The following is a 12,808-nucleotide window of genomic DNA, read 5'->3' as shown; positions in this document are numbered from 1 at the left end:
CTCTGTGAGGATGGGAGAAAAGGGTTCTTGCCTGGTTGTTTCGCATCACCTACCACTTTTCTGGCCAACTGATGATTGTAGGGCATTCCTTTTATTTAGATTTCCTTTATTTCTTTCATCTCTCCACTCATCATCAAAGAACATTAAGTACTTGCTCAGGTGTTTTAGGCTCTTGTCTAAGGATCTTGCCCAAGGTCACTGTATTAGTCTGTTTTCACACTCTATAAAGAAATACTTGAGACTGAGTAATTTATATGAAAAAAAGAGGTTTAATTGACACGCAGTTTCACATGGCTGGGTGGGGGGCCTCAGGATACTTACAATCATGGCAGAAAGTGAAGGGGAAGCAAGGACTTTCTTCAGAAAGTGGAATGAAAGAGACGAATGAAGGAGGAACTACCAAACACTTATAAAACAATCAGATCTCATGAGAACTCACTATCACGAGAACAACACGGGGGAAACTGACTCCATGGTCCAATCACCTCCCTCCCTCAATACATGGGGATTACAGGTCCCTCCCTTGACACATGGGGATTACAAATCAAGATGAGATTTGGGTGGGGACACAGAGCCAAACCATATCAGTCACTGAACCACCACGTTTGTGATGTACATTCCCAAAGCTTTTATTAGTTCTATGATCTGGACAAAGTACCTGTACTACCTCTTTGTGACCTGATCAATAGTTTAGTCAAGTTCAATAATACTGATAACACAATACAAGCTTCGTTTACAGAGAAATTTTTTGCCTGGAAATGTGCTAAACCTTTTATAGGCATCATCTCATTTAATCCCGCCTGCTTTGCAAACAGGTGAAATGGTGATTATAATCTCCATTATAGGCTTAGAGAAGCTAAGTATCAAGTCCAAGTTCACACCGTTATAAGATGAACTTGGGTTTTGAACTGAAGTCTGACTCGGGAAATGCCAAGGCAATATCCATATGGATATGCTAAGAATAATGAACCAGAATCAGGCACAGTTTTTAAAACATTAAATGATGTATGTAATTACTTAAAATCTTAAATTTTTATGCAATAATTTGACTTTTATTTTAAGGCTAGCACATTAAGTATACCTCCCATTACAACTAGTTCAAGCATATGAGATTCCATTTCTGGTCCATATTTCTCATTTTGCTTTCTTGGGCTCTGATCATCTCTCGTATTTTCATGTTTCCTATTTGTATTTGTTTGGGGCTTTTCTCTCCTTTACAAAATTGGGTAGTCATGCTTCTCCAGTAACCTTGGTGAGTCAGTTCAACCTCTAATTACTTCAGTCTCCTTCCCTGCAAGAAAAGCAGTCAAACTACACGAACACTCTATTGTTTTGCATCATTTCACACGTACACAGGGATAAGGAGGGAAATAATTCTCCCAATGAAGCAGAACCACCGGTGACAGCTGGCACAACTTCTAAAGACCCAGTCTGTCTTGAAAAGCAGCCTCAAATTGTCCCTAAATAATAATTACCCCACCTGTATCAGGACTATCTCACTGACTAGCTGCACTTCATGACACAATACCTGCTATTAACTCTCAGCATGGATATAAACATTGCCATAATATTTTTTAAAACCAACAATGAATGTATCATTTGCACATCAGGACAACAGAACGTTAGTTAAGGCACAGAAAACACAAAGGCATGGCTACCCTGTTCTTTGGTGACTCCATATCTAATTATTACCAAATATGTCTCCAGTCTTTAGACAAATTTAGTTACTATAAAGGTGGTTGGACAAATAGCAAAGATTTGCTTTTCATTAACAAAGGGGGCATCAGAACCGAGTTAATCCTTCCCAGTTACCCAACATTCAAAGCTTCTACTGCAGCCACTTTCTAGTCATTTCAGACCCCAGAGCAGTGTGACGATTTGATGCGTAAGTTTCAACACGTTTTATTAATCCATTCTTCTTGTGCTTCATTTAAAATACTGGAAACTATAAAAAGATCAGCGTGTTAATCCTCTGCCAGGAAACGGGGGAAAAAAGTTAAAAACCTAACAACAACACGAAAAAAGCAAGAGCGCTGGAATCTCAGCTTTGAGGAAACACATGGGATGAAAGCATCCGCCCAAGCTCTAACCATTTGTCACATGGGACTCTTTCCCTCGGGGGTGAATCTTGGATGTCCCCAGGATGGAGCGAGGAGGTCGTGCGTGCGGGCGAGTGTGTGACTGCAGGGGGCCTTGGCGGCGCGAGGAGGCGACGCCGCCCCCTCCCTCAGGCGCAGGGAGGGTCTTCCAGGAAGCGGCGGACCTCTGCTGACTTCGCGGCTGCGGGCCCCGGGCTGCGGCCGCCCAGGCCGGCACGTAGCGCCGAGCGTGACTCAGCGCTGACTCATCGGACTCGCTGCCAGTGGATTTCCCCCGTCAGCTGCTCGCGCTACTCCTGTCGCCGGGAGCTCGCAGGACTTCGCAGATACCGCTGCCTCCTTAGTCTTTCCTGCACAGCAGAGCAGTCCTGTCGCTTTAAACAGAGCAAGCCAGCTTTCACTGCTTTTGAATCTCGACCGAGCGGGGCACTGCCGTGCTTTGTTTTCTTTGCCTTTAAGAGTGCAATAGTCCACTAATCAAATTCATCAAAAGCGTGTTGGGACAAATCTCTGACATCGTCCTTCCACTGTGACTTCGAGGTGACCTCCACCCAGGTTTCGCTTCCGTTGTACCCAGCTCTCGTCTTATTTTTGTCCCTCATTTTGTGAATTTATCCTCTCACTGCGCTTGATAACTAACCTTGGCGCAAACCCACAATTGTGGTGACGCAAATCAGGTTGGAACTTGGCATCGTCGTGTGCGGGCAGTGAGGGACTTACTGTAAAAACTGGGGCCTTCATAAAGGCGTTCTTATTTGCCATCCTACTTGCTGATTAGATACCGTGCTCATTTTCTGTCTGCCAGTCCCCTTTGAAAGTTCCTGAGGCAGGCCGGGCGCGGTGGCTCACGCCTGTAATCCCAGCACTCTGGGAGGCCGAGGCGGGCGGATCACGAGGTCAGGAGATCGAGACCATCCTGGCTAACACGGTGAAACACCGTCTTTACTAAAAAATACAAAAAATTAGCCGGGCGTAGTGGTGGGCGCTTGTAGTCCCAGCTACTCGGGAGGCTGAGGCAGGAGAATGGCGTGAACCTGGGAGGCGGAGCTTGCAGTGAGCTGAGATCGCGCCACTACACTACAGCGTGGGCGACAGAGCGAGACTCCGTCTCAAAAAAAAAAAAAAAGTTCCTGAGACAGATTTAGATGGACTTCTAAAACCTGTATTCAGGTGCGGTCGTGCTCATTTATTCTTCCCCAGAGTTCAATCTGCTGCGCGGCAGTAGGGCAGCATTTCTCCAACTTTACCATGGACTGCCTGCATCAAAAGCGCCGCGGTAAAAATGCAGATTCTTGAAGCTCACCTCAAATTACAGACTCGGAATGTCCTGGCGGGGTGGGGGCATGGAGGCACCTGTCTGAGGTCGGGGCCTAGAAATAATCCATCGTATTAACCAACTACCTGTCAGTGATTCTTAGGTACATTTATGTTTGAAAACTACTAGCAAGAGGGCGAGGATGTGAGACATTATACTGGGTAGACTCTAGGACTCCTTACAATATAGAACACTGTGTTCTAAAATTGATGTTTAAGTTTTGATGAAAGGAAAAAATATTTCCAAATTTGGTTTTATATATTATATTGTTTGCTTTAACTGTATATTAATATAGACAAATTTCTTTCTTTTTTTTTTTTTCTTTAAAGAGAGAGTCTTTCTGTGTTGCCCAGGCTGGCCTCGAACTCCTGGGCTCAAGGAACCCTTCCACCTCGGCCTCTCCGGTAGTTAGGACTACAGGTGTGCACCACCACTCGGCTCTTTCTTTTTCTCTTTCTTCCTTTTTATTTTTATTTACTTATTTTGAGACATGGTGTCACACTCTCGCCCAGGCTAAAGTGAAGTGGTGGGATCTTGGCTCACTTCAGCCTCACCCTCCCCAGGATCAGGTGATAGTTCCACCTCAGCCTGGGGCTACAGGTGTGTGCCCCCGTGCCTGAATAATTTTTGTATTTTTTTAAGAGACAGGGTTTCACTATGTTGCCCAGGCTGGTCTCGAACTCCTGGGCTCAAGGGATCTGTCTGCCTTGGCCTCCCAAGGCGCTGGGATTACAAGGGTGTACCACTACACCTGGCCGGCTCTTTTTTTTTTTTTTTTTAATTAGAACTTTGTTTATAAAATAAAATCAAGTTTCTGTAAATTTTCTTTATTTCAGAGTAATATTTCTCCAATCTGACTTTGTGTCAGAATTACCCAAAGAGGTATAGAAAAACTCTTAATTCCTTGACCAGCCCTCAGGCTTAAAGACACTATCTCTGAAAGTGAAGCCCCCCAAATAGGCATTTTTTTTTTTTTTGACATGGTCTTACCCTCCTGCCCAGGCTGAAGTGCAGTGGCATGATCACTGCTTGCTGCAGCCTCTGCCTCCCAAGGGTCAGGTGATCCTCCCACCTCGGCCTCCAAGTAGCTGGGGCTACAGGCACGTGCCACACCTGGCTAATTTTTGTATTTCTTGTAGAGATGGGGTTTTTCCATGCTCCCCAGGCTGGTCTCAAATTTCTGAGCTCAAGTGATCCGCCCACCTAGGCCTCTTAAAGTACTGGAATTACAGGCATGAGCCACGACACCCAGCCAAAAATAGGCATTTTGAAATGCTTTCAAAGTTAGTCTTTGAACTTTTTCAAAGTCACCACTATTCCCAAGTAGTAACATCAGTAACTCCAGGGTAGTTGGCCTATATTGTTCCATTATGGTGCTCATTCATCTCTCAGTCTGCAGTGTTTCATTTTGAAATCACCATTTTAAAAATAAAATTATGCTAAAAAGGAATTTGATGAGATAAAAGGAAAAGGAGAAAAATTAAAAGTGACCACATAAAATATCAGCTCACTATTATATTCATAAATTCACTTATTTAGAAAACAAGGTTGAAATATTTGTATTCTAAATCTTTTGTGTAGGTGGGGAGAGGTGGTTGATTGGACAATAATCTTCAAGTCTATTTTGAAATTTTTAGGTCGGCTGTGGTGGCTCATGCCTGCAATCCCAACACTTTGGAAGGCCAAGGCGGGAGAGAGGATTGCTTGAGCCCAGGTGTTCAAGACCAGCCTGGTCAACATAGCAAGACACTGTCTCTAAAAGAAAGAAAAGTAATTGTTCTCCCCTTGGATATTTTGTTTACTTCTTTTCTTTTCCTTCCCTCCCCCTCCCCCTCCCCCTTCTCCTCCTCCTTCTCTTCATTCTTCTTTCTTCTTTAGGGGAGAAGCAGAAGACACAAGTTCCATGAATACTTATTTTCTTTTCATTCCACTGGGTTTTTCCATTTAATCTCTGCTAGCATTGTGGCAAAAAGCCAAAAACCCTAGATCTGAAACATGCCTTGCTGACTTTTTTTTTTTTTTTTTTTGAGACAGAGTCTTGCTGTGTTGCCCAGGCTGGAGTGCAGTTGTGTGATCTCGGCTCATTGCAACCTCCACCTCCCAGGTTCAAGTGATTCTCTTGTCTCAGTCTCTAGCGTAGCTGGGATTACAGGTGCATACCACCACGCCAGGCTAATTTATTTTTATTTTTATTTTTATTTTTATTTTTTGAGACGTAGTCTCGCTCAGCTGCCCAGGCTAGAGGGCAGTGGTGCGATCTTGGCTCACCACAACCTCCGCCTCCTGGATTAAGAGATTCTCTTCCCTCAGCCTCCCGAGTAGCTGGGACTACAGCGCCATGCCCTGCTAAGTTTTGTACTTTTAGTAGAGACGGGGTTTCACTATGTTGGCCAGGCTGGTCTCGAACTCCTCACCTCGTGATCTGCCGCCCTCGGCTTCCCAAAGTGCTGGGATTAAAGGCATGAGCCACTGTGCCCGGCCAATGCCCGGCTAATTTTTAAAATTTAATTTAGTTTTATGTATGTATGTATGTATGTATGTATGTATGTATTTATTTATTTATTTTTTGAGATGAAGTCTCATTCTGTCGCCCAGGCTGGAGTGCAGTAGCGTGATCTGGGCTCACTGCAACCTCCGCCTCCCTTCCCGGATTCAAGTGATTCTCCTGCCTCAGCCTCCCAAGTAGCTGGGACGCTCAGCTAATTTTTGTATTTTTAGTAGAGTCAGGGTTTCATCATGTTCGCCAGACTTGTCTCAAACTCTTGACCTCAAGTGATCCACCTGCCTCAGCCTCCCAAAGTGCTGGGGTTGCAGCCGTGAGCTCCCGCACTGGTCGTGGCTGACTTTTTTATAGCCTTGCTTCTCCAAGCCTGGTCCTTGGTCCAGCATCGCCTGGGAACAGACTCTCAGACCCCGTCCATAACTACCGAATCAGAATGTGCATGTTAGCAAGATCCCCGGGTGATGTGTGTGTATTAAAATTCAGGAACCACTGTCTTACAGTAATTGTAAGAGTTACAATCTAAAGCTGGTGGAGGAGGAAAGAAGAAGAAGCGAGTCTGGTTGTGGAGGGGACATGTATTAGTTTCCTAGGGTTGCAATAACAAAATACCACAAACTGGGTGATTAAAACAATAGAAATTTATTCTCTCACAGTTCTCTGGAAACCAGAAGTCCAAAGTGAAGAAGTCGGCAGAGCCACGTTCCTTCTGAAACTCTGGGTAGAATCCTTCCTTGTATTTTCCTAGCTTCCAGGGGTGACCATGGATACTTGCAGCTCCTGGGTTTGTAGCTGTATTACTTCAGCCTTTGCTCCTGTGGTCACATGGCATTCTCCCTGAGTGCCTGTCTTTTACGTCGTCGTCTTATAAGGACACGAGTTATGTTGGATTAGGGCCCAGTGAATACATTGTAAATTGATTATATCTGCAAAGGTCCTATTTTCAGATATGGTCACATGGACAAATACTTGGGTATAGGATGTCAATAAATTGCTTTGGGGGAACACGATTTATCCCATAATAGGGAGATGTGGAGATTTTATTATCAATAAGTTGAAATGCACTATGTGAAAAATAACTTAAAAAATAAGCATTATTTTAAAATAAGCTGATCATATTTTATTTTTAAATTTTATTTATTTATTATTTATTTTTGAGACAGAGTCTCACTCTGTTGCCCAGGCTGGAGTGCAGTGGCACGATCTCGGCTCACTGCAACCTCTGCCTCCTGAGTTCAAGTGATTCTCCTGCTTCAGCCTCCCAAGTAGCTGGGATTACAGGTGCATGCCGCCATGCCTGGCTAATTTTTTTTTTTTTTTTTTTGTATTTTTAGTAGAGACAGGGTTTCACCATGTTGGCCGGGCTAATCTCGAACTCTTGACCTCAAGTGATCCATCTGTTTCAGCCTCCCAAAGTGCTGGGATTACAGGTGTAATCCACTGCACCCAGCCTCAAGGGCAACTTAGCATCTCTTATAACATCATGCCAAGTTGAAAGTAAGAACTCAGTAGTTATTAATAATAATAGTCAAAGCTATGGCATACCTCTGGACAAGCATACAAAATCTCACATGTTTAAATCTACCTATGGTACAAGGCAAGACAAACTTCTACCACAAAGGGTTAGTTTGACCATGGAAAGTAAGCTCTAAAAAAAAGGGAAAAAGTCAGGCGTGGTGGCTCACGCCTGTAATCCCAGTTACTTGAGAGGCTAAGGCAGGTGGAATTGCTTGAACCCAGGAGCTGGAGGTTGCAGTGAGCTGAGATCAGGCCACTGCACGCCAGCCTGAGTAACAGAGCAAGACTCTGTCTCAAGAAAAAAAAAGGTGCAAAAAAAATTATAGCTAAAATTATAATCACATTGACAGATAAACCGAAAATATCGTAGGACCAGAGCAAGAAAGAGAAGGGAATCCTTATAATCCCAGGAAGGGATAAGAGTAGGACCAGAGGGGTAGCTTCAAGGTAGTAATGTCTTTTTAAAAGCCCTTGACAGTTTGTAGTAGAAATCTCTTTTTGTCTGCCCAGCATTAATTCTCCCTCTTTCCTTTGAGAAGCCTCAAGTCATCCTGGCCAACATTTCTGTGTAGAACTCTCAGCCACAGTGCTTGCCTTCCCCTCGTCCCTTCCCCCAAGGTTGAAACACAGGGCTATTTATGTCCTAGCCATCTAAATATGGAGTATAGTCTCAAAAATGAAGAAGGTGGTTGAAGCTGAGTCATTTTAGTGGTAGTGATCAGAGACACCAACCAGATATTTTGTTTGTTTTCCCACTGAGAATCCCAGAGCAACCCTAGTTGCTATCCTCCACAAGTCCCCATTGGTTTTTTGTTTTGTTTCTTTTTTTTTTGAGACAGTCTTACTCTGTCACCCAGGGTAGAGTGACAACCTCTGCCTCCAGGGTTCAAGCAATTCTCCTGCCTCAGCCTCCCAGGTAGCTGAGATTACAGGTGCCCACCAACATGCCCGGTTAAGTTTTGTATTTTTAGAAGAGATGGGGTTTCACCATGTTGGCCCGGCTGGTCTCGAACTCCTGAGCTCAGGTGATCCACCCACCTAGTCTCCATTGTTTAGCTATTTCTTTTTTTTGAAATGCTACCCAGTATCTTTCCAAATGTTATTTTATTAAAAAAATTTAAGTGTCAATGTTTAATTTGCATATTGTTATTTTTAGTTAATTATAATTTATTTTCAATTATTTTTAATGGGCCCAGAGCTAGCCTCAGTTGATTTCTATTGCTTACAAAGAAACCTAAGCAACAAAGATACTGATGGAGAGAACACATACTGCTCACCCACTAAGACACCTGAAATAGTAGTCTGCATTGATGATAAGTAAAATATGCACTCTTGAAATATAATGAAGCTCTTTTCAGTTTGTTTCAATGGATTTTACCATTACTGTCCTATATATTTTTTACATTTTTGTTTACTTATTTATTTATTTTAGAGATGGAGGGTCTCACTGTGTTGCCCAGGCTGGAGTGCAGTGGCTATTCACAGGTGCAATTATGGCACATTAGAGCCTTGAACTTCTGCACTCAAGCTAGCCTCCTGCCTCAGCCTCCTTAGTAGCTGGGACTACAGACATGCACCACTGCATCCAGCTAGCCCTGTACTTCAAGCTGAGTCATTTTTCCTTTCTAACAACCCAAATTGCCAGTGGGTGAAAATGAGAGAATCTTTATTATTATGCTACTTGAAGACACCATTAATCTTTTAAACTTTTTTTTTTTTTTGAGACAGGGTCTTGCTCTGTTGCCCAGGCTGAAGTGCAGTGGTACAAACATGGCTCACCACAGCCTTGACCTCCTGGGCTCAAGCAATCCTCCTGCCTTAGCCTCCCAAATAGCTGGAACCACAGGTGCACACCACCATGCCCAGCTAATTTTATTTACTTATTCTTTTTTTTTAAGATGGAGTCTCGCTCTGTCTCCCAGGCTGGTGTGCAGTGGCTCAATATTGGCTCAATGCAAACTCCGCCTCCTGGGTTCAAGTGATTCTCCCACTTCAGCAACCTGAGTAGCTGGGATTTCAGGTGGGTGCCACCACACCCGGGTAATTTTTGTATGAGGTGCCCCAAAGTGCTGGAATTACAGGCATGAGCCACTTCACCTGGCCTATTTACTTATTCTTTTGTAGAGATGGGGTCTTACCGTGTTGCCCAGGCTGGACTTGAACTCCTGGGCTCAAGCGATCCTCTCATCTAGGCCTCCTCAAATGCTGGGATTACAGGCATGAGCTACTGCACCCGGCCCCAATAATCTTCTTTATGTTGTCTCCAAATGGCTTTCGTGATAATTGCAATATTAAGATTAATAAAAAGTGCTCCAAAATTCCTCATTAGAGGTAGTTTACCAAGGGTCTAATTGGCATAATAGAAACAGAGTCATTGTTATGCCAGGCTAAATGTGATCTTTTTTCTGCAAGCAAAGAAATAATATTAGCTTAAAGCTTTCATATTGACTAACACTAATTGTGTGTGCTTTGAGTTCTCCTGATAAAATTTAGCATTTATTTATTTATTTATTATTCAGTCACTGTAGAGATGGTCATAATTTGCCAATGCTGGAGTCTGGGCTCAGTGGCTCACACCTGTAATCCTAGCACTTTGGGAGGCCAAAGTGGGAGGATCGCTTGAGCCCAGGAGTTCAAGACCAGCCTGGGCCACATGGTAAACCCCATCTCCACAAAAAATATGAACATTATTTGGGTGTGGTGTTAGGTGCTTTAGTCCCAGCTACTTGGGAGACTGAGGTGGGAGAATCACTTGAACCCAGGAGGTGCAGTGGGAGGCTGAAGTGGGAGGATCACCTGAGCCTGGGAGGTTGAGGCTGTGGTGAGCTGTGACTGTACCACTGCACTCCAGCCTCTGTGATAGAGTGAGACCATTTCTTAAACAAACAAACAAAAAATTGCCAATGCTGACTATATCGCAAGTCATTACAGTGAAGTATTGGGAACAGTATTCAATTAATAATAATCACACCTTGGATAAACTGCATTGGCTACCATACTGCCACTGCTCAAAGCTTCCTGATAAAATTTAATTTGACCAAGGTATATGAGCTTCTCAGAATCTTTACTGCTTACTCTTGTAAGTCTCCCTCTCTTGACATGCTTGCATCAGTGGCTGCATGGTGGATATGGTTTCATTTCACTGGACTGTAGGGGGCATATAAGGAAAGTAAATCCAAAATGGTAACTGATTTTGAGATTACAGTGAATCATAAGTGCCATGATAAGGACTCCACACTTACACAGAATGCGTTAATGGATTTTGACCAAAGTAAGGGAAATGACATTCTTTAGTGCATATTATGTGCCTGCAACTACATTATTCATTGGTTTCCTGAATATGATAGATGAGGATTTAGCTCTTATACCACCTATGACTTTAAGTAAAATATTTAAGACTCAACCAATTAAAAAAAAAATCAATGACAATGTGAATACCTACTTTGTTGGAAGAGGGTATACACACCTGTCTTTCTCTTTACCTGTCTCTTCTCTTTGTACCTGTTAAATTCCGTCATCTGTATGTCCCTTCACCTTATTGAGGTTGATGACATTTATATAATTAACTGTTTTGAGATTTGTCTATAGGTTGACAATGAAAGTAAAGTCTTACCATTTGTATTATTAAGACTGGGATGAGAGCAGTGGCTTAGGCCTGTAATCCCAGCACTCTGGGAGGCCGAGGTGGGCGGATCAATTGAGGCCAGGGGTTCAAGACCAGCCTGGCCAACATGATGAAATCCCATCTCTACTAAAGAATGCAAAAATTAGCCGGGCGTGGTGACACACACTTGTAATCCCAGCTACTTGGGAAACTGAGGCGGGAGGATCGCTTGAACCCGGGAGGCAGAGGTTGCAGTGAGCCTAGATTGCGCTACTGTACTCCAGCCTGGGTGACAGAGCAAGACTCTGCCTAAAAAGGAAAAAAAAAAAAAAAAAGACTATATGGGCTGGCTTGGTGGCTCATGCCTGTAATCCTAGCATTTTGGGAGGCCGAGGTGGGTGGATTGCTTGAGCTCGGGAGTTTGAGACCAGCGTGGGCAACATGGCAAAACCCCAGCTCTACAAAAAATTAGCACACCTGTAGAACCGGCTACTTTAGGGGCTGAGGTGGGAGGATCGTTTGAGCCCAGGAGGTGGATGCTGCAGTGAGCTGAGATCACACCAGTGCACTGCACCCTGGGAGACAAAGTGAGATCCTGTCTCAAGAAAAAAAAAAAAGAAAGAAAAGAAAAAGACTATATGAATATTCTTCATGGCAGAGAAAATAATGTAGTATTGTGTGGAGAAACGACAAACTGTTTTTCCTGTGCCACAACAATCAACACTTCTGACTGAGTGTGGGGGAGGGGTTTCGCCACACAACAAGCAAGCAATCATTTTTGCAGTGGATACCAGATGGGTGTCCTCTAATTCAATTCTGATACTATCTACCTGGAGATAGTGTCAGATCCCACAGGCTGAGGCCTACATCCCCAAAACTGCCCCTCTTCCCCACTTCGGATGCCAGTCACAAGCCCCAGCTTGTTCTACCTGTGTTTCTGATCAGCCAGCTATAAACTGGGGATCCCACAACCTCCTCCTGGGTTTAGCTATTTGCTAGAGCAGCTTAGAGAACTCGGGGAAACATTTATGTTGTTTACTGGTTTATTATGAGGGATATTACAAAGGATACAGATGAAGAGATGCATAGGGAAAGGCTTGGGGGAATGGGAGCAGAGCTTCCATGTCCACCCTGAGCACACCACCCTGTAGAACATCCACGTGTTCAGCTATCCAGAAGTTCTGTGAATCCTGCTCTCTTGAGTCTCTTGTGGAGACTACATTGGATTGGCATGATGCTAATCCAAGAGCATACATGCTAGCTATGTAGAAATGTGTTTGGACACAAAGCATGATCTCATGATAATAGGCTGAGTGGGAAAACTCAGCAAGGCCTGTCTGTTTAGATTTTTCTTGGCCTTTCTGTGCAGCATTTTTTCCTCCAGTGTATGGGGCATGAATTCTTCTGAAAGGCAGGGGAAGATTAGGGTCCTTCCTTGGTGACAAAAAGGAATAGGTGAAAGAAGGGCAGGAGAAGGCTGGGAGTGGTAGCTCACTCCTGGAATCCCAGCACTTTGGGACGCCAAGGCAAGTGGATCACCTGAGTCCGGGAGTTTGAGACCAGCCTGGCCAACATGGTGAAACCCCGTCTCTATTAAAAATACAAAAAAAATAGCTGGACTTGGTGGTGCATGCCTGTAGTGCCATCTACTCGGGAGGCTGAGGCAGGAGGATCGCTTGAACCTGGGAGGCGGAGGTTGCAGTGAGCCGAGATCGCACCACTGCACTCTAGCCTGGGTGATACAGTGAGACTCTTTCTTAAAAAAAAAAGAA

At 44.0% G+C, this 12,808-nt stretch overlaps 1 non-coding gene across 1 annotated transcript; it reads right to left on the bottom strand.

Moving 5' to 3' along the window:
* Window positions 1-10,307: 10,307 nt before the first annotated feature.
* LOC115832073 lies at window positions 10,308-10,448 on the bottom strand. The gene has a single exon (XR_004027541.1). It is a non-coding gene; the product is annotated as a U4 spliceosomal RNA (small nuclear RNA).
* Window positions 10,449-12,808: the final 2,360 nt, after the last annotated feature.

The sequence above is a fragment of the Nomascus leucogenys genome, chromosome 2 (assembly GCF_006542625.1).
Source record: "Nomascus leucogenys isolate Asia chromosome 2, Asia_NLE_v1, whole genome shotgun sequence".
In the NCBI taxonomy this organism is placed as follows: Eukaryota; Metazoa; Chordata; class Mammalia; order Primates; family Hylobatidae; genus Nomascus; species Nomascus leucogenys.
This window is presented reverse-complemented; position numbering and strand designations above follow the sequence as displayed.